Source organism: Anabrus simplex, chromosome 3, assembly GCF_040414725.1.
Source record: "Anabrus simplex isolate iqAnaSimp1 chromosome 3, ASM4041472v1, whole genome shotgun sequence".
NCBI lineage: Eukaryota > Metazoa > Arthropoda > Insecta > Orthoptera > Tettigoniidae > Anabrus > Anabrus simplex.
The window spans coordinates 421,215,455-421,236,953 of NC_090267.1; positions in this window are offsets into that span (position 1 = coordinate 421,215,455).

Below are 21,499 nucleotides of genomic sequence, written 5' to 3' on the forward strand. Positions count from 1 at the left end.
TCGGTGATTTTTAACATTTTCTTTTTCACCCCTCCTTATCCCCCATGGTGAAGGTGGTATCCGAAGTGTCGCTATTTATTTCAGTGACCACGAAAACTATGTAGTCAATACTATAATAATAATAATAATAATAATAATAATAATAATAATAATAATAATAATAATAATAATAATAATAATAATAATAATAATAATAATAATAATAATAATAATAATAATACCGAGCTCGATAGCTGCAGTCGTTTAAGTGCGGCCAGTATCCAGTATTCGGGAGATAGTTGGTTCGAACCCCACTGTCGGCAGCCCTGAAAATGGTTTTCCGTGGTTTCCCATTTTCACACCAGGCAAATGCTGGGGCTGTACCTAATTAAGGCCACGGCCGCTTCCTTCCCACTGCTAGCCCTTTCCTGTCCCATCGTCGCCATAAGACCTATCTGTGTCGGTGCGACGTAAAGCAACTAGCAAATAATAATAATAATAATAATAATAATAATAATAATAATAATAATAATAATAATAATAATAATAATAATAATAATAATAATAATAAAATAATTTCGTGTGGCTATTTCCAGCCGAGTGCAGCCCTTGTAAGGCAGACCCTATGATGAAGGTGGACAGCATCTGCTATGTGTAGGTAACTGCGTGTTGTTGTGGTGGAGGATAGTGTTATATGTTATTATATGTGGTGTGTGAGTTGCCGGGTTGTTGGGAAGAACACAAGCACGCAGCCCCCGTGCCATTGGAATTAACCAGTGAAGATTAAAATCCCCCACCAGGCCGGGAATCGAACCCTGGACCCTCTGGATCAAAGGCCAGTACGGTAACCATTTAGCCATAGAGCCGGACTAATCAGTACTAATATAGGTCGATTTCGACTATTTTTACATGTCACTCCCACCTGGGGATGCTAGGTTTTCCTTACTCCGACAGTGTTTCTCTCCAGATAGTAATAACTCACGTGTGTATCAAGTTTGGTTGAAACTCCAAGTTTGCCTAGCGTCGTAGTCATTTTTAATCGTATAACTTCGCCGATATCATTACGGAAATACATTAATATATATATATTTTTAACTGTGTGAAACCTGCTAAATATGGAAGCAATTGCGGGCCAGGGTAAGTCTTCGCCTTCAATTACTGGAGTGGTCATTTAGTGATTTGATTTTAGGATGACTCAAAGTTGGCTGAAGTTAGATACCTATCAATTTCTGATAATTCACCGGCAGGTAATTCTGGAGAGAGTAAACCTAAACTGAAGCAAGTCGGTCCAGTGCCAAAAAAAATCTGTTTTCAGTAAACTTACTATGTAGTCAATACTATAATAGTAAACAAAGTGAACCGGGTACACCAGCGTTAGAGGGTTGGTCACGTTGATAAATCATTTGGAAAAAATAATTCGATATCTCACACCATTGTAATTTTACCAGCTGCTAGAAATAGCCAATCATCATTTCGCGGCGAATTCAAGTGGGCTTCACGCGACAGTGCTGAAAAATCTTTCGTGGCTTAAAACCGGAATCAGTCGAAGAATAAAACTTCGTCAGGGGAGAAGTTTGAAGATAGATCTCCGAGCTGACAGGATCGCGCCAAAGGAAGTGAAATGTGGTGTGGCCTCCGGAGATGCCTGGTACAGGTCTTTTAATTTGACACCCGTAGGCGACCTGCGCGTCGTTATGAGCATGAAATTATGATGGGCACGGCACATACACCCAGTCCCCGTGCCAGGGAAATTAACCAATTATGATTAAAATTCCCGACCCTGCCGGGAATCGAACCCCGGATCCCTGTGACCAAAGGCCAGCACGCTAAGCACTTAGCTATTGAGCCAGACGCCAAAGCAAGTACGCTATGGTGACAGGGCTGAAACCAACTGTGTGTTTGTGTTTGATGTTGATTTCTTGGCATGCCTCTTAAGCCGTTCTTAAGTCGCGTGTAAATTTAGCAACAGTGCCAGGCAAAGTCCATTTGAATTCACCCGTGAAGTGATCTGATTGGCTAACTTAAGCAGCTGATAAAATGGCAATGGTGCGAGATAACGAATTATTTCTTTCAAATTATTTATCAGCATAACCAATTCTCTAACGCTCATATAACCGGTTCACTTTGTTTCTGACCATCCTGTATATAGATGATAATAATAATAATAATACACACACACCACTACACAGTGCACCAGTCACGATTTGGTGCACTATGTTCGGTCGTGGAATATTGGGCCCTTTGGCCTTTGCTGGCAAGATGTAGTGTTTACAGTACACTATGTCTTCTGGTATGGGCTAGAATAAAATTGTTACATTCATTGGCCTGTCTCAGTCTAATACTCGGCTTTGACAATATGAAAGTGGCTGAGGTATGAGTGACGCTAGTAATGCCATTCCTTATGCAGCCAGTCCTTGCTATGAATGGTGTGAAAATGTTGCTCATAGGGTCGGTTGGTGCACGCATTTCAGTGGGCTTGGCAGACAGATGTGCAATAGCAACTTCGCGCTCATTGAGGAAAGCAACGGGAAACTCTACCTCACTCCTCATCTATGAAAGCTAATGGTGAACCTGTTGAGGATCCAACCAGCCTTCGGGATGAATACCCAACATACATACATTTCGTTGAGGATGCTGCATAGAATCCAACAACAGTAGACCAGGTAGTACACAAGACCCTCATTATTACCCGATTCGTGAGGGATTTGCGCCCAAAACTTACCACTCCAACGACAATAGATGCACAGAAATAGAGCTACCACCCACGCCGCGGTGGGTGTTACTTGCCCTCCTGCAAAAACACATTTGAAATCGCCCAATTGCTCGTGAAACTCCGTTCCCGTATCTTTCCCGCTCTCCGGATGTTAAAAAAATTAATTCAAGCCAGCCGTTCCCAAACTGTGATCCGCGGACTCGGTGTGTGTGTGTGGGGGGATGGGGGGGACGACGACGATAATCCAAGGGGTCTGCAATAATTATGCAAGTTATACGTATTTAAAGATCGAAATTGTGTTGTACACACCCAATTCATGGACCATTATTCTAAATTTAGGAACATACGTCTGCACTGTCGTATAACTTATACACAGTAGGCCTATAGGTAATTCTTGGCCCATTAACGATACAAGTTAGCAGTATCTTATCAAGACCGTGTTTCACAGCTCCACGTCTCTGATCGACTTTTGGATCCATGACATTCCTATACCCTACAATTTCCAGAAAAGAGTCCAACTCATTGGCTGAATGGTCAGCGTACTGGCCTTCGGTTCACAGGGTCCCTGGGTCGATTCCCGGCCGGGTCGTGGATTTTAACCTTAATTGGTTAATTCCAATGGCACGGGGGCTGGGTGTGTGTGTGTTGTCTTCATCATCATTTCATCCTCATCACGACGCGCAGGTCACCTACAGGTGTCAAATAGAAAGACCTGCACCTGGCGAGCCGAACTTGTCCTGCTATATCCCGGCACTAAAAGCCGTACGACATTTCATTTCATTTTCCAGAAAGGAATTGATGCGTTTAATGATTTCTTTTTTGTGAAAACATGCCTGTGTGAGTGTATCTTTTCTGATCTCACACAAATGAAAATGAAGTACAGAAACGGACTAATGTAGAGGCTGATCTTAGGTTCAGGTGACTACGCTTGTAAACCGCTTGATCTTCAGAAAAAGGCACTGTCCCGTTGATCCAACAACAGCAACAAGTGAATTTTCTCAAGAAATTTTCCAGACCCAGACGGTTGTATTTAATAACCAAGTGCCACAATGTTTTATAATTTCTATGCACTTTTAAGTGTGTCTATGTAAATTAAGTTAAAAGAAAGTAAATATCTGTCCTAACTTACACGAATACAATAAAACATGGTGACATTACAAACTTCTGATTTTTTTTTATTTCTCTCACTGAATTCAGTATTATGTACTGTGGCTAGTGGATCCTTGGACTTGTTGCGATATGCTAGGGGGCCTCAGGCACAAACAGTTTGGGAAACCATGAGTTCAAGCCATTGTTCGTCAACATGTTCAATAACCTTCAGAAACGTTATGAAAAATATGTGGCACGTAATGGTACAAATTTGGAACGCATACTGTACCAATGCAACCGCCCAGATAGTAGGGCGCATGCGTTCTGAGTTCGATCCTGACTAAGTCGCGTGGTATTTAACCCTGCAGTTTAGGGCCCTTACACACGGGCGTTTTCCTGTCGTCGTCGTTGTCGACGTTGCCAACTTTCACTCCAGTACAGCAAAGTTGGTCTGAAAAGAGACCGACGTAAATTAACTTTAATCTGAGAGATCGTTTCCTTTTTCCGGTTGCTGGGTTCCATCCCGACTCGGTCGGTGCTAATGTATTTACAATTATAACATATTATAATACAATTTATTATTATTATTATTATTATTATTATTATTATTATTATTATTATTATTATTATGACAATGTTTGAGGCTTTAAGATGTCTGATAACGAACTATTGTCTGGCCCCAAGGTTAAATGGTTAGCGTGCTGGCCTTTGGTCCAGAGGGACCCGGGTTCGATTCCCGGCCGGGTCGAAGATTTTAACCCTCATTGGTTAATTCCGATTGCTCGCGGCTGGGTGTGTGTGCCGTCTCATCATAAGAATTCATCGTAGGAAGGCCCAATCCTCACGGACGCGCAGGTCGCCTATACGGCATACAAGTAGTAGTAGTAGTAGTGGTAGTACTGTAGTAGTAGTAGTAGTAGTAGTAGTAGTAGTAGTAGTAGTAGTAGTAGTAGTAGTGCAGTACAACCTCATTAATCCGCACTAATTGGGACGCTATGTTGTCCGAATCCGGATTAAACAAAATAATTTATGAAATGAGCCAAGGTACATGTTTAAACAATCTGTTCAGCAAAAAGAACTTGTACAGTACAGTATTTTTAAATTTAAGAAATACAAAGCTTATCTAGTATACAAGATTTAATGCAACACAGTATTAGGCTCTACAAAATACAGAATTAGAATAGGCACACCTTCATTGTCCACACTTCACACGCTTATTGGTATGAAGAAATTGCTCATCTTTTGTTGTCTCCCTTTGACATCAATATCTAATTAACTTACGCAGATGCCTTAAATTTCAATAATATGCAGATATGTTTTCATCGTTGTTATCATAAACGCATTTAACGACAATTTTTATATGGTCTTTAATTTCACTAAGTTTTGGCTTAGGGTTAATAAGGTCACTTGCTTAATCCTGGTGTCCGGCGCTATGACTAAATGGTTAGCGCGCTGGCCTTTGGTCACAGGGGATCCGGGTTCGATTCCGGGCAGTGTCGGGAATTTTAACCAAAATTGGTTAAATTCTTAGGCACGGGGGCTGGGTGTATGTGTCGTCTTCATCATCATTTCATCCTCGTCACGACGCGTAGGTCGCCTACGGGCGTGAAATCAAAAGACCTTTATTTGGCGAGTCGAACTTGTCCTCGGACACTCCCGGCACTAAAAGCCATATGACCGGGCGAGTTGGCCGTGTGCGTTGAGGCACGTGGCTGTGAGCTTGCATCCGGGAGATAGTAGGTTCGAATCCCACTATCGGCAGCCCTGAAGATGGTTTTCCGTGGGTTCCCATTTTCACACCAGGCAAATGCTGGGGCTGTACCGTAATTCATGCCACGGCCGCTTCCTTCCAACTCCTAGGCCTTTCCTATCCCATCGTCGCCATAAGACCTATCTGTGTCGGAGCGACGTAAAGCCCCTAGCAAAAAAAAAGCCATATGCCATTTCATTTCATTTCATTTTGTTCATATTTATCTGTTTCAGACCTTTTTTTGCAGTGATCACACTTTCAACGATCTCCTCCTCTGTTAAAATGTGATAACCTGGATCATCTTCATCTGGTTCTAGCCATAACTCAGTGTCTTCTAGTGCTGTTGAATTTTTACCACCTTGGTGGAGGGTATTGTGAAAATCCTCTTGTTTCCAATCTAGCCGTATCTACTGTAGTTCAATTTCTTCATTTATTAAAAGTTTCTTCGACGAGTTAATCAAAGATGATGGTTTCATATCATTGACAGCAGACGCGAAATTGGAAATCATGGATCTGAAATATTGTCATTGCATTTATGTACTGTTATTAAACGGCTGTCCGGATAAGCGAAGTCCGGACTAATAAGGTTCTACTGTAGTAGTAGTATGACGATGTTTGTTACTTTAAGATGTCTGATATCGAGCTTATTGACCGTCAATCCTTAATATTTCTTAAAAGTTCTTTACACGCTTTTTAGTCTTGGGAACGTCACTCAGAAATACTCACTGTAAGATGGAAACATACACCAGATCACAATTGTGTGTGATGTAAATGCCACGGCCGGATATCGATTAGGCAACGCCTGGTCTCCAGGGACGAAGAGCGACGGGCCTGGCCCCAGGTGTTTGAGCACCACTCTCGCCATATCCGTCATTGGCTGCCTGTCTCTACAGGTTTCTGAACTACAAGTACTATAAGGTACTCTCAATGGATGAGAGAAAGATGTAAAGGATGTAAGAAGCCCATAAAACGTTTTGGTATTATGAGCTTTATTTTCCCGCAATGGCTTTTAGTTGTGTTTCAGAACGTACCTCTTCAAGGTGCTTCGGAGGAGCGTGCCTTTCAATATTAGACACGACGCGTTGAAATATCTCAAAAACACGTCGGGATCACATTACAGTCGCAATCTGTTATAACGACCCCGAAGGGACCGCTAACAGCTGCACAAAGTGTTTTTTTTTTTTCTTTTCTTGAAAAATCATATCTGTAAGTTTTAGGTTTCACACTTATATGATTAATTAAAAGAATTAAGGTCAAAGTTAACTGAAATACGTGCTTATTTATTTATTTATTTATTTATTTATTTATTTATTTATTTATTTATTTATTTATTTATTTATTTATTTATTTATTTATTTATTCGTATGGTGGTTTTATACAATATATACATAAGGCAAAATCAAACATTAAAGTCCATCCTTCTCATTCATTCAGATAAACCGGGTGTGAGAGCGAACAAATCATCAGGATTGCCAGGGTACGAATGAAGTGGTCATCGTTGGACAAGATGCTCAATCGTTTGTTCTTCCAGGTTACAATCGCACATTAGTGAACTGATCCAACCCCACTTGTACCTGAAATAATTGCAACCACCATATCCATGTGCATACGGCACCAGACGTTCCTCGGTAGGTCAAAACCGTTTGGATCCTTTGTAGTATCAAGATGGTGGGACACTTGTTCCCAATGTTTTTGTTGACCTCTCATGCTTCCAGCTATCTTTTAGGTCAAATCCATCCGCATTGAGTTGCCCTTCAGTGACACTTGCTGGTCTTCTTGATTGCAGTCGCTGCTGTGATAGATGGCAGAATTCTTGGTGCAGTGGCAAAGCGGGTGACGCAAATATTTTCTTAGCTTCCTTTAGTAGAGCTTGATTCCGCCTTAAAAGCGAGGTGGAGAGATGTGACTCAGCACAGGTAACCAGTGACATGAAGTTGATTTGATGGTACCAGTAATGCAGCGCACTGTATCGTTCAACCTTGTGTCTACCATCTTCACACTTTCCAACCAGACAAGAGCAAGGCTGATGCCGGTTAAACGTAGACAATCAGCAGAGACACGACAATCAGAGGGGATTGAACGTTACTCACGTCCGTAGGTATTACCTCAAATCACCCTACACGTGACTCCCGGGAGGTGCTAAACGAGTAACAGCGTTGAAGGTTACATACAACTTGCCCAGAAATACGTACTGTATTTACAGTACAGTACGTATTTACAGTACAGTACAGTATTTGTAGGTTAGGACTGCGAGGAATTTCGGTGGTTTTCACCTGCAGAGTAGGTCCATTGATCGGCGCATTATTTGTTCTTTGCTGCTTAAACCATATAAGTTAAGATTTTTCAATATCTTCGGGCTCAGATGATTTGGCTTGCTTGGATTTTTGAGATTACCCTCACCGAGCTCGATAGCTGCAGTCGCTTAAGAGCGGCCGGTATCCAGTATTCGGGAGATAGTGGGTTCGAATCCCACTGTCGGCACCCCTGAAGATGGTTTTCCGTGCTTCCCCATTTTCAAACCAGGCAAATGCTGGAGCTGGGCATTAATTAAGGCCACGGCCGCTTTCATCCCACGCCTGACCCTTTCCTATCCCATCGTCGCAAAAAGTCCTATCTGTGACGGTGCGACGTAAAACAACTTGTAAAAAATATATTACTCTTCGAAAAGAGACTTATTTTCTCTCTGTCCTTCTAAATTGTAGAAATCGTTCAGTATGATACACCCAAATCCTTCCCCATTTTCTAATCGCCATATTGTGCGTGACTTTTCTTCATTATTAAAAACTTTCCTTGTCTTTTGCATTGTGTTACAGCGATGCTTACCTTGACTGTTTAACAGCCAGACTGACTTGAAATCCACATTAATAAGCGTTACATTGTTTTCAGCAACCCCCAAATATGTAACAAAACAAAAATCAACATTGGACGTTATAGCCGATACATTTATCCGAAAATTTGATCAAAATACGCCGGGCGAGTTGGCCGTACGATTAGGGGCGCGCAGCTGAGCTTGCATTCGGGAGACAGTGGGTTCGAATCCCACTGTCGGCAGCCCTGAAGATGGTTTTCCGTGGTTTCCCGTTTTCACACCAGACAAATGCAGGGACTGTAACTTTATCAAGGCCACGCCCGTTTTCTTCCCACTCCTAGGCCTCTCTATTCCATTGTCACCATAAGACCTATCTGTGTCGGTGCGACGTAAAGTAGATGGAAAAAAAAATCAAATTACATCGTTTTATACGATATGGCGTAATAAGCGACATCGTACTAAGCGACTTTTTAATTACAGTGTTTATATAGGACTTAGACGGGACCATTAGGTTTCGCCGTTATAACCAGTACGTCGTTAAAAGCGATGTCGCTATAAACGGTTTCGACCATATTATGTCATTTCAAACTGAATTTTCATATGACGACACACATTCAATGGGCTAGATGTAATGCTAGGCTTTTTTCTTTCACACCCCTGTCGGAATTGTATTAGTTAACATATTCCTGGTCTAGCATGCACCCGCTAGCGTAAATTTCATTTTTTCGAACTGTGAATCATATAAATCCTACCTTGTATTACTTGTAGGAGTATGATGTGTTCATTGCCAAAGGTAGCGATCCACCAACCCGCCCTAGAAGTATATCTAGGTATTTACATGCAAAACCAAATATTATAACTCTGTACCCGGTGAATAAGCTGATAAGTCATAAAATTCTATCGATCGAACTTCGCGTAATACTGGAGGATCACGATTGTGATCACGAAGTCTTCTAAAGGAGCAAGTGGCAAGCCGCAGAAGAAGCCACCTTAGCTACACCTTAGCTTGATGATGCTTGTTGTTTAAAGGGGCCTAACATCGAGGTCATCGGCCCCTTCCTTCTTCTTTTCCTACCGCTTTTCCCACATCTGTGGGGTCGCGGGTGCGATCTGTGTCGCACATGTGGATTTGGCCCTGTTTTACGGTCGGATGCCCTACCTGACGCCAACCCTATATGGAGGGATGTAATCACTATTGCGTGTTTCTGTGGTGGTTGGTAGTGTAGCGTGTTGTATGAATATGAAGAGGAGAGTGTTGGGACGGACACAAACACCCAGTCCCCGAGCCAGAAGAATTAATCAGAAGCGATTAAAATCCCCAACCCGGCCGGGAATCGAACCCGGGACCCTCTGAACCGAAGGTCAGTACGCTGACCATTCAGCCAACGATGGTACGAAATGAAATAACAAGAAATTCAAATTCATCCACTGACCAAAATAAAATAAAAAATGTCATGAAGAATGAATGGATGGACATGAACCCTACAAAAAACAAAACAAACAAACAAACAAAAACAGTGGATCAGACTCAAAAAGAAGGTAGTTAATTATAGTATTGCTGACCAAGGGACTATTTATAAAGCACAATGATGCTTGACCACAAAATTGACCATGACATTCTCCTAAACAAATTAAATATGCTTGGATTATCTTACCCACTACTACGTCTTTTCAGCTCCTACCTAAGAGATAGAAAGCAGTATGTAATATATAAAAGAAACTCGTCCAGAGAATACCCTGTAAATTCAGGAATAGTCCAGGGCTCTAATCTTGGGCCGTGGATGTTCCTGATGCTAATCAATGACTTACCTGAACGAATAAAATTCTCGGACTCTCTTTTATTCGCCGATGACTTTAAAGTATTCAAATCGATTGTCACCATTAACGACTGCGAACTTCTCCAGGCTGACTTAAGTAACTTACTGCAATGGACGACTGAAAATCAACTATATCTAAATGTAGAGAAATGTGTATCCATGTCGTTCACTCGAAATAAAACGTGTATTTCCTTTAACTATAAACTAGGTTACGATGACCTGAAACCAGTAAATGAGGTTAAAGACCTCGGGATATTATTAGACCGAGAACTCACCTTCACTCCACATATACAGAAGGCAGTTGCTGAGTCATACAGGACATTAGGATTTGTGATGAGGAATGTCAAATCCTTTAAACTCCTAAAAACCTGTATACACCTCTACAGCTCTCTCGTCAGGCCCAAGGTAGAATACGCAAGCGTTATATGGAATCCAGCAAACAAAATATACATTGCACAGATCGAAAAAATCCAAAAGAGATATTTAAAATACTTACATTTAAAAAAAAAACGGTAATTATACACACATAGCATACAACGAACTTCTCCTAAATTTTGAAATAGAAAGCTTGGAACTGAGGAGGAAAAAGGATGACATGAAGTTTATGAACAAAACTGTAAACTCTATTATTGACAACCCTGACTTTTTATGCATCTTGAACTTCCACGTGCCCCGCTTTAATGCGAGGACAAATGTAACTTTTCATAATAAAAATGTCAGAACAACCGCTCACAAAAATTCCCCACTCTACAGGCTATGCAATGTCTACAACAGTGCAGTTCAGAAAAATAATTCTTTAGACTTCTGTGTACCTCTAGGCCTGTTTTTACAACAATTCACCATCTCCGTGAAAACTCTGTAATGCTGAACCAAAAAATGTATTATAAACATTCTACATTAAGCCCTATCCCACAAATGTTAGAACTAAAAACTAAAAACAAATAATAGTTTAAATATGAAATTACGATTTTTTATTTATTTTTTTATATTTTTTCCTCTTTCATGTAAAGATTAAATTAGATAAGATGTTAAATACTATTCCTTACTCATTGTAAATATAATATTAGAATAGTTTAGATATTATGATATTAGACTGATTGAAACAAAAAAAGTGTAAACATTTGCCACTGTAATTGGGATTAGAAATCCTGTAGTGCGCAGTAAATAAATAAATAAAATAAATAAATGTCTGAAGGGGTGCTAAATTCACGTCTAAGGCCCAACAGAATGGTACATGTCACGAGTAGAGTAGAACCATGGTATTTGTCATTTTGGGGTACTGATCAAAAGTAGCGAAGACTCACAGTGGTACACACAAGATGGTACTACTCACAAGTATTGCAATTCGTACAGGGAACGCAGACCTATGGTGTTTCTCACACAATGGCGCCACTCATAGCCAACGCAGACCGATAAGGTTTCTCACCTAGGTGTACTAGTCACGGGCGCCGGTATTCCCGTGGTGTTCCTCACATAGTGGGTACCAATCACAGGCAACGCTGACCCACTGTGACGCTCATATAGCGGTACAACTCACAGGCTACGCCCAGGCCCGCGGTGTTGCTCACATGGGTACAACGCACGGGTACTGGAATCCACCAGGCCAGGCTTTTTACTGCAACTAATCACAAACTTATTTCGTACCACTTTAGTGATACTACTCGCAAGTACATGCAACCCATGGTGTTCCCCGCATGATGGTACGAATCAAGAGTAGTTTCATGGTTCTAATTCAATCATCCCTTGGTGGCCCCTTGTAGTCGCCTCTTACGACAGGCAGGGGACACGGCGGGTGTATTCTACATGTGCGTCCCCCACCCGCAGGGTGTAGTGTGTTTGGTCCGCGAAAGGTATTTTATTTCCCTCAAGTCCGCCGGCAAGCCGGTTAGGACCCTCCTATCCGCCACCTGCGACGCGCCACGTGGGAGTATCCCTCTCCCCCTGCTACGCCTGCGTAGCAGATTCGTGGAAAGTGAGGAGCTTGATCAAGGGCGTAACGTTAGGACCTACAGGGCCTCCAATGCAGGCGGGCGCGGGTCTTAAAGGGGCATCGCGATGTCCTCACGAAATAATAAAAATACGATATAACTTATCTAGCGTAATGTCACTCTGCACCGAAATTATGAGGGCGATTTTGTACAATTAGTCGAAATAGGTTGGTTTTTCTTACGTAGAGGAATTGCCACTGGATTGCATCTAGCAGCAGTTTATTGTGTTGAGTGTAACACGGCGCTGCTGCCGTCCCTCCGAACACCGCGACACGCTCATCAGGAAAGACCTCCACCAAATTATTTTAAAATAATTACAGCATGAAAATTGATGCCAAAATATCACATTTATTTACAAAAATATACTTTCTTGCTGTGTAGTGGACTTGAGATTGTATTATCTTCAAATTTGGCAGAACACTTTACTTTTGTCACACATTTATTTGACAACAATGTGCAATGCCAATAAGAAATTTGTATAGTAACAATCAGTCAACTCATTTTGGAATGAATGCTGTGCGAGAATTTAGTAATAGTAATACAATCAATTAAACACATATCCCAGTGATGCCTTGTTTTTTTTTTACATAACATAAGACAAAACAGCCCTACAACCAAAGGTACTCCTTCCACCCCGTCAACATCCACGCGAACCAACCACCGTTCATTTTACGTGGGCCCTCCCCATCACATTACCACAGGCTTCAGGAGTATCTCTGGCTCAACCTCAAAGACATTACCGACCTACGGTTCTGCAAGTTGTACTTGCGGCTTGCAGTACGTACCCATGGCCAGTAGGTAGTAATGTTCGATCTTTGAATGTTAAAAGCTAAGCGTAAAATCGTGAAAAATCGTATATATATTCAACAATGGCAATACACATCACATATGAGTGTTAAGCTATTAGCCCCAGTTAAGAATTAATCAAATGGATTTCGTTAATGCTTCTAAAAGATTGATTATATATCAATACCCAGGCAGAGGCACCTGTTAGTAACTGAAAGAGAACGCGAGATATAGGAACGATTTCGGGCAATGGGTAAACGAGCAGACATCATTGACACCAAATAATTAAGAATTAAACACACAGCAAAAGACAGCGAAACGAGGAGTGTCTGTTCGAAAGGTGTTACTTTCACCTGAAGAAAAATGTGAGAAAAGGGCAAGAAACGTAAAATAAAAGGCTCATGTAAATTGCCCATGATTGGGTTTGGTTCAGCTTTTAATGAATTAAGATCTTTCTGATCTGGACTGCTCGTGGCATTCGATAATATTCTGTTTTTCATGGGGATGAAACACTAATTTATGTTTTGGAAATGGAAATAGCACATTTTGAACAAACACTCCTCAATTATTTTCTTGGAATTTTCTCGGTTATTTGGGGCTTGTATTACCTGTAGATTATGTCCAGTTTTTTAGCCCTTCCTGACGCTAACACACCCATTGAAGGAAAATAATTTCACCAGAGGAGTGATATGAACACCGAGCTGACAAGATCGCACACAAGCAAGCACGCTACTGCAGCGCTGCCAACCGTACGATCTGGATCGAACATGTACGATAATTTCATGCTGTGTACTATCCTACGATCCATCCCGCGGATTGTACACCTGTTGTACGACCCTATGACGTATCGTAAATTTTGTGTGTTTTTCTCTTCAAAATACCTAGATTTTTGTTCCTTCTCTTATTCGTGCCGGTTATGTTCTGTCATAAATGACAAGCTGGAGAGAGAGAGAGAGAGAGGGGCTTTTTGAATAATAGGATTCCCAAAGAAAATTTACCTACAGCGAGTTCTTTCCTTTCTGTACTGTAATCAGTAGATCATAGCATTTGCCTTCAGCAGATTGACTATGACTGGAGGAAATTACCCTTTGTCAACATCAACGATAATATTAAAGCTTGCTATGAAGTTTGGGCTAAGTTACAGGAGGTGAAAACCATGTTGAGTGAATGTGATTTTTCCGTACTTCCAGAATTTTCACTCTGTTTTGCCACTCCCTCACTCGAATGCTGATTATGAAAGAATATTCAGCAAAATTAATCTCCTTAAAGTAAAAAACAGGAATAGGATAATAACTTCTACAGTCAATGGATGCTTGCTGGTCAGTTAGTGGTAGTCTAAGTATCACAAACCGTCGGAGAACATGTTCAGAAGGATGACTAAAGCACAGTTGTATAATCAACGAGCAAGCTTTAGTATTGGAACTTCAGAAACTTCTGCTGTGAATGCGCCTAGAGGTTCTATAGAAGATGATCATAATGGCGATGATAATGATGACAGGTAAGGCACTTCAGTGACTTTATATGTCATGTTGACTACTTCTTTACAAATTGCCGAATTCTTGAGTAATCTAAATAACATTTATTTTCGTATCCTTGGCACTGTTTCTTTCGTATTAGCAAATGACTTATTTTACGTCCTAACCTGTTTAAATGTGGCGTGGCGGCAGTGGGACACTTAGCTATCGTGTTATAGGTAATCCGCGGAACGCACCATTTTACGCGCGGCTCGAACCAGTCGTGCTCGACTTTCCAGATACCTATCTCATCAAGAATCGAACCAATCAGCTTCCTAAGAAGCAAGCTGCTGCTTAAATGAGCTATTGCGTCTGTAAAGAGACTTAAATAGCGAACATTTTCATGATTATTTAAGTTTTACGATCCTCTCTTGAAAAAATCGATATTTTTGGGATTATTGTAGGATCTTGGTCATTTCAAAGGTTGGCAACGCTAAGAAGCAAGCTGCTGCGTAAGTCAGCTGTTGCATCTGTAATGAGACTTAAATAGCGAACATTTTCATGGTTATTAAAGTTGCACGATCCTCTCTTGAAAAAAACGATCTATTTGGGGTTATTGTACGATCTTGATCATCTCAAATGTTGGCAACACTGCGCTACGGTGACACCGGCTGAAACTCACGTTATGTTTGTTTTTGATGCTAATTTCTCGCCATGGCTCTCAAGCTGTTCTAAGCCACGTGTAAAATTAGCATCACCGCCTCGCAGAGCCTACTTGAATTCACCCGGAAGCGATCCGATTAGCTAAGTTCAACAGCTGAACAAATGACAAGAGCGAGAGATACCGAATTATTTTCTTAAAATTATGTATCAGTATGACCAACCCTCGACACTGATATAAAAACATTAAATGTTTAATACTCCCTCCTGAAAACTGATGTTTTGAGAATTGCATAATAAATATTTTATTTGTAGCCGCTCCGTTCCTTCAACGCAAATGTAATCGGCGTGACTGTCTAAGCCAGGTGACACAAAGAAGGAAATACAGAAAAAGGATAGGAATTGATAGGAGGGCTCACTGGGAGAGGTCGTACGTGTCAGGTACTCAGAAAGCTTTCTTCTGTCGAGTGAAATGTGTATAAAAGAGATGGGACTGGTGGCAGGAGATCCTCTTTACGCAGTCACACGCTGGAACAGCATGCAAAAATGAGAAAAGGAAAAAGATGTCTGCGACCCGAGCTGTGTATTGTCGTCAGGGAGCTTGGAGTCTTCTCTTCTCTCTTAACACCTACAAGGCTGATGGGCGTAGTAGACAGCAATTTTTACAGTAAAACTTGACAGTTGAGTGGTCAGCAGCACAATAAAATATCAGTGACACGAACGGATAATGACATTGTAAGTGTAAATTGTAATTTTGATATATACAGTTGAATTGCTCATTTTTTCTTTCTTCCTCTTTCTTTCTTAATCTGCTTACCCTCCAGGGTTGGCTTTTCCCTCGGACTCAGCGAGGGATCCCACCTCTACCGCCTCAAGGGCGGATGATACAACAGGGGAGGATGACCAATACCTCGCCCAGGCGGCCTCACCTGCTGTACTGAACAGGGGCCTTGCGGGGGGGGGATGGGAAGATTGGAAGGGATAGAAAAGGAAGAGGGAAGGAAGCGGCCGTGCCCATTTAGTTAGGTACCATCCCGGCATTTGCCTGGAGGGGGAGTGGGAAACCACGGAAAACCACTTCCAGGATGGCTAAGGTGGGAATCGAACCCACCTCTACTCATTTGACCTCCCGAGACTGAGTGGACCCCGTTCCAGCCCTCATACCACTTTTCAAATTTCGTGGCAGAGCCGGGAATCGAATCCGGGCCTCCGAGGGTGGCAGCTAATCACACTAACCACTACACCACAGACGCGGCGTTGTTCACTTTTACCGGTCATTTTACGTAACTTTCAATTTTTATTTAAAAAGTTATGTATTGAACGTGAGAAATAAACATACATTGTCATAAAAAAATATAACTACCAATGAAAGTTAAATGAAAACTTTAAACATGTAACATATGCTTAAAATTGGCAGAATTAAGAGAAACTATCCGAGAAATGTATTTCAAACCAGCCGAGCTGTGTAGTTCAAACGGTTGAGGCGCTGGTCTTCTGACCCCAACCTGGCAGGTTCGAACCTTGCTCACTCCATGTTACTTGAAGGTACTCAAATACGTCAGCGTCGTGTCGGTAGATTTACTGGCAGATAAAAGAACTCCTGCGGGAAAAAATTCGGGCACCTCGGCGTCTCCGAAAACCGTAAAAATGTAGGTAATGGGGCATTATTATTTATTTCAAACCAAATGAAATATATTTGAATTATAAAAACGTGCGTTTTAATGTTGAATGTCTAGTCTAAAATTGCTCACAATGTCTTCAGACATTTCTATTCTTCTGGCATTTTACTATTTCATTTGTACTTGTGCTTAATAAATTCACTCCGCTTTTTCTTAGCCGAAACGCCATGCAAGCTTACCCCCATCCCCTCCTTTCTGAGTAATTTGAGCCACTTTGATGTCAAAGTAACTTGTCACTAGTGGCAAAATATCTTCTTAGGTCGACGCTCGGAATAAATAGCATTTAAACAATTAAAAAACCAGCCGCTAGCCTGGATGTGTAGCTCACACGGTAATAACACTGGCCTTTTGAGTCCAAGTTGACGGGTTGGATCAATTTAAGTTTATTTTAAAGTGGGCATTCATAGAAGCAAGAACACGTTAGGTTATTCTTGCTATGTTTGATGAAGGATGTATGTTTTTAAGATGAAACATTGCTGACCCTAATAGAAGCATTTACCCAAAAAGTTATGAAACGCTGAGTATGTCTGAAATTCGCTAGATATTAGTAACGTAAGCTGACTAAAAAGTTATTGCCAGTAACATATGCTTCACAAGCAAACTTAAGGTTGACGTTGGTTTGTAAGAAATGTAGATATCAAAATGGACAAAACAGGAAACTCTCAACAGGAAAACAAACAGCAATAGTTTAAACACAGCATATTTGTGCGTATTGATACTGTGTACAGTGTTATTTAAGCATATAAAACACACTCGAAGTATTTTTGTCATATTGTATCATTTTAATTAGCCCGGGCGAGTTAGCCGTGCGGTTAGGGGCGCGCGGCTGTGAGCTTGCATCCGGGAGATACTGGGTTCGAACCCCACTGTCGGCCGCCCTGAAGATAGTTTTCCATGGCTTCCCATTTTCAGCTGGGGCTGTACCTTGATTAAGCCCACGACCGCTTCTTTCCCAATCCTAGGCTTTCGCTATCCCTTCGTCGCCATAAAACCTATCTGTGTCGGTGTGACGTAAAGCCAATTGCATTTTAATTACAACACTTAGCGAAGTAACTAATTGAAGACAAAATACAGTATATACTGTCGAGGAACATGAACCTCCGTTAATATCAGGTAAAAAAATCAGTTTCTTTTTTCTGTTTGTTTCTCTTAAGCTTGTTTTCTTTCGTATAGTTTTCAACAGCAGTTATTACTGTAAAAAGTCCGATCACTTACATTCGACTGAAACCGTATCTAGGATCGAAGAACAGACACTGCACTTAACGGCTGGTGCAGTAGAGGATTCTTTCAGCTTGAACTGCTATGGTCAGCGCACCACGGGTATACAGAATAAGCCACCATATACACATACAAGTATGTCAAGGAACAATGAAACGCAAACCTTAAATGCTGTATTGCACAGTTAAAATTGTGCAAAGCAATGATCAAAGCAAGGGGAGGTTACCTTGTATCAAGTGGAATCCAGAAAGTGATCTCTATTTTCATTAAATAATTTCTAATTAAAAAATGCTCAACTTTCTTAACCACAATTTTCCAATAAATCCTGAAAATTAGAGGTGTTCAAAACATTTGCTAGGTTCATTTAATACCCAGACGGCAGCGGAGTGAGGATAACGTCACGCCTTCCCTGCATAGCAATTATGCTGGTATGAAATAAACTCCAGAGAGGCTGACTGTTATTGAACATTCGGTAAGCAAGGGAATTTTTAAAGCTTTTCTGTTTTTTGTTAATTAAAAACAATATTACCAGGGCACTTCATGTGGAATTATCATTCAAACTATTTGAATCCTTCTTTATGTTGATTGAGCAAAATCTTCTAATAATATGACGTTTCAAATGCTAGACACATTTTAATATTTATAGCCTAGAGAGAAACCCATTTTCAAACATCTCTGAAAAGTTTCGAACACGATTCAGATTATCTTTATACCTACATTCCTCTATTGTATGTAAAATAAAAGTAGAATACCTTTACTTTACAAAAATAATAGCTGTATTGAAAACATCTAAGGACCCAACAAAAGTTGAGAGTTACCGGCCAATAGCACTACTCAGTGTTACAATGAAGCTTATGGAAAGGCTGATATATAACAGGATTTTTGCGACAATAAACCAGCATATTCCAGTCGAGCAAGCTGGATTTAGACCTGGACGAGGATGTGAAGAACAGGTTTTAGCACTAGTTACCCATATTGAAAATGGATTTGAGAACAAAATGGTAAGCACGGCCGTCTTCTTAGATCTGACAGCTGCATATGACACCGTGTGGCAAGATAAGCTCCTTCTCAAATTTACCAGCATCATCCCTTGTCTGAAACTCTCCACATTACTCAGTAACATGCTGAGTAATAGGTACTTCCAGATTTTTTCCGAAGACTCCAGAAGTAAAGTACATAAGATAAATGGCGGACTCCCTCAGGGCTCTGTATTGGCCCCTCTTCTATTCAACCTGTACACACATGACCTTCCTGTAACTAAATCCAGAAAATTCATCTACGCAGATGACATCGCATTGGTTGCCCAACATCAACGCTTCGATGAGTCTGAGTCGACGCTTACATCAGACTTAAAGATTCTAGACAGTTACTTTTATCACAACAACCTTAGACCAAACCCCAAGAAAACTGTTGTGTCTACCTTCCATTTGCGGAATAGAAGTGCTGGGTACAAACCAACCATACCATTCAAAGGAGAGAATCTACAGTATTGTAGTAACCCAAAATACCTGGGAGTCACCCTGGACAGGTCCTTGACCTACAAGAATCACCTCTATAATGTGTCAGCCAAGATCAAGACCAGAAATAACATCCTCCAAAAGCTGGCAGGTACATCCTGGGGTGCTAATGCCCAAGTCCTGAGATCCACTGCTCTTGCACTCTCTTATTCCGTCGCTGAATATTGCTGCTCTACCTGGCTTAACAGTGCTCACACTGGATTAGTAGACAGCCAGCTGAACCAAGCAATGCGTATCATTACAGGATGCATCCGACCAACTAACACACACTGGCTTCCCACCCTAAGCCACATACCACCTCCATCCCTAAGAAGATCACAGTCACTGCTTAACTTGTGGAAGAAAATTGAAAACAATCCTCACCTTCCTATTCATTCTGACATAGCAGCTTCCCCAGCTAAACGACTGAAATCCAGACACCCTTCTTGGCGTACTGCAATGAATTTACAGGACACCTCCTTTAATGTATCGGACGCCTGGAAAGAACAATGGCAACAGCAATCCGCATTACCACATCACCACATCATTGAGAATCCATGCAAGTGCCCAGATGGTTTTTCCCTTCCCAGACGGCAGTGGAGGATGCTAAATCGAATTAGGACCGGCCAAGGTAGATGTGGAGCCACTCTCTTCAAATGGGGATGGAAGACATCACCGCAATGTGACTGCGGACAAGGGGAACAGACAGTGGAACACCTTGCATTTGAGTGTCCTTTGCGTAGTTACAGAGGCTCTATTGAGGTCTAAAACTGTGTCTCAAACGAAGCTCTTCTCTGGCTATTAAATTTTGACATGGAACTTTAGTTACGAGCTTGAGATGGTAGTTGTATATATTGTAAATAATATTGTATTCATCATACGCTAAATAAAATAACTACTAATAACATTATTATTTGAAGTAAAAATTAATAATTTGAAGTATTATTTAGGGAATAATTATTCCCGCCATTTTTGGTTACCAACTAAGCAACTGTTCTGCTCAGTCACTTGTGAGCACGTTCTTTTCCAGCTGCCATTGCATCGATATGCGCATTGTATAGGAACTATACATTACTTAACATAACGCGAAGAATCGTTCATGGTTCATGGGAAGGAAACTAATCAATTCGGGTTATGAAGCAAACAATCAAAGGTCATCAAGGTATAACAGTCGCTATAAATAGCAGGCAAGGTCGTTAAAAGGTAATTGGACAGACAAAGAGGAAATATGAAATGCTATTACTTGGCAATCGATAGTTTATCGCAACCTGATGAAAACACTCATGCAACTACTCAATAATTAACCTCAAAACGATCTGCCTGGTGAATAAACAACGTCAATGTTAAGGATGAACCTCCAATTTTTGTGGTAAAAATTCAATATTTGAATTCAGTTTTCTTCTGTAGATTTATATTTTTCAGCCCGCAGTTACTTGCACACCTTCAATAAATTTGACATGAAGGTCTAAAATTCTGGAAGAAATTTGGAAGTTATTTATGACATCGGCACGTTTTTCTGAAATGCATGATTTCGAAAGTCATGTATATTTAATTTAATTTCACACAATGTGCGGAAGAAGTGCGGGACATAATCTTAAATCTTAAGCACTTTAATATAATTTCGTCAGAGACATTTCTCTGTGCTTACATGTCATTATGTGATACCTGTCACATGGGTTACCACAAAGTTTGCATACGCATAGTTCGTCCAGTTGATGGTAGATATCTGTCGTGTACATACGGTGGTGAAAACCATGAACTGCAAAGCGTATCATGATGTGGTGTCTCAATGCATAATTGGCTTTTATCCATTCTCTATCGATCGTTGTACCTGTAGCGTAAAATTCAGAAAATATCTCCTCTCTTTTTCCTTGCATTTCCCGGAGTAGACTGTGGTATGCTTCTGTTGATGACTAGAATAGGTCCATGTAGAATGATTCTATGACGAGTACATATGCTATGCGTGAAGGTTTATTATTTGAAATGCAGTAAAAAAGGCCTTTTTTTACAGACATCTTGCTTTTATTTTTTATATTTCTTTGAAGTTATTTTTGAGTTGGT